Source organism: Lipotes vexillifer, unplaced genomic scaffold (genome assembly GCF_000442215.2).
Source record: "Lipotes vexillifer unplaced genomic scaffold, Lipotes_vexillifer_v1.1 scaffold2700, whole genome shotgun sequence".
In the NCBI taxonomy this organism is placed as follows: domain Eukaryota; kingdom Metazoa; phylum Chordata; class Mammalia; order Artiodactyla; family Lipotidae; genus Lipotes; species Lipotes vexillifer.
This window is the reverse complement of record NW_006773303.1, coordinates 226,545-228,323: the sequence shown is the minus strand read 5'-3', so window position 1 is coordinate 228,323 and position 1,779 is coordinate 226,545. Positions and strand designations below refer to the sequence as shown.

Below are 1,779 nucleotides of genomic sequence, written 5' to 3'. Positions count from 1 at the left end.
TTTTTTTTTTTTTTTTTTTAATTTTTGGCTGTGTTGGGTCTTGGTTGCTGCACACGGGATTTCTCCAGTTGCGGTAAGTGGGGGCTATTTGTTGCGGTGCGCGGGCTTCTCATTGTGGTGGCTTCTCTTGTTGCAGAGCATGGGCTCTAGGAGCACGGGCTTCAGTAGTTGCGGTGCACAGGCTCAGTAGTTGTGGCTCACAGGCTCTAGAGCACAGGCTCAGTAGTTGTGGCACACGGGCTTAGTTGCTCTGTGGCATGTGGGATCTTCCTGGACCAGGGCTCAAACCCATGTCCTCTGCATTGGCAGGTGGATTCTTAACCACCGTGTCACCAGGGAAGTCCCTAAAATTTATTCTTAAAAGCATTGCTGATACCTGTATCCTCTATTTCCATGCAAGAAACCTGGAAATAATAGCTAACATTTATTGAGCATTTATGCTGCACCAGCAATGAGCTGAGCGCTCATACAGGTATTATTTAAGTATTCTATGTGGTAGATATACAGTTATCGTCTTCCCTTTACTTGTGAGAAAAGTCGAGGCTCAGATGTAGTCTTTATTGACTACTGACCTTTGCCTCTCATGCCATTTCTTGCCTCCCCCAATGGCTGTACACCTGATTTCCAGCCCCCCTTCCTCCCTGATGATCAAACCCCCCACTCCTTCTAAGATCTGCCCCACTTGTCCTCAGGGTCACTGCCACTACCTCTGTTCAGACTTCATTGCTATGCCCACGTTACTAACATTTCCCTGCCTCGCTCCATTTTCACATTGGCCCAAGTAGTCTTTCTGGAACGATATCTCATTAGGTTATTCTCCTTCTAAAACCGTATCTTGTCTCTTCATGGCCTGAAAGATATCCCTTTGTACCTCTGACGTACAAGTGCCTTCACTGCTGTACCTCTTCAGTGTTGTCTCCATCCCTTCCACAAAAACTGCCCAACCATCATATTCTGGACGTTAGCATGGTATCTGAAATATAGGTGTTCCAATTATTTGTTGAGTAGGTAAACGAAATTACCAAAGGAAGAAGGAGACATTGTGTACCATAGTGGGAGGAGCAGTGGAGTTGCTTCAATAACGTGGATTTCATTCTTTGGTCCACCAGGTGTTAGCTGTGTGACTTCAATGAGTTCTTCTTTCTGACCCCAGTTGTACCCTATTCACATAGGTAACGGGCTCTTCGCAGGGTTATACAGATGAAAAATGTATCTTGGAAGTTACATAAACTACCAACTTAAAACCCTTGTAGAAAATTTAAATCTTGTTAAACAATACCCTCTTTGTTTGCAGATCCATAGATATGTAGTAAAAGACCAAAGACGCATAAGAATGATAGATATCAAATTCAGCATACTAGTTATGAGAAGACAGCGCAGCACTAAGCATGTTATCGGGCGGCTTCAGTAGTTTTTGTGGTGTCAGGTGGTTGATGTACACAGGCTTTCTTATATCTTCTATGTATTTTGTGTCTGAAATACTTAGAATAAACACTGATTTTGAGAAATACAATATCCTTGAAGCAGTCAGGTTTATCTCGAAATATTCTGACAACTTGGATCCAGGAAGGAGTCAGACTCCCTTACAGTTTATATTCTAATGTTCGGTGTTGCATGCTTTGCCCTATGAATCACCATCAAATTTATATTATACACAGAGATAAGAATATAACAACTAGAGCCTTTCACATCATACTGTTACAAGTTTGTCTTAACCTACTGAAGCAATCCATCTTCCAGACCACATTTTTCTTTTTTCTTCTTTTTTTTTTTTTTTTT

At 42.0% G+C, this 1,779-nt stretch overlaps 1 protein-coding gene across 1 annotated transcript in view; it reads left to right on the top strand.

Moving 5' to 3' along the window:
* EIF4B (eukaryotic translation initiation factor 4B) overlaps positions 1 to 1,779 on the top strand; it is a 25,830-nt gene that overhangs the window by 18,657 nt on the left and 5,394 nt on the right. The window lies entirely within an intron of this gene.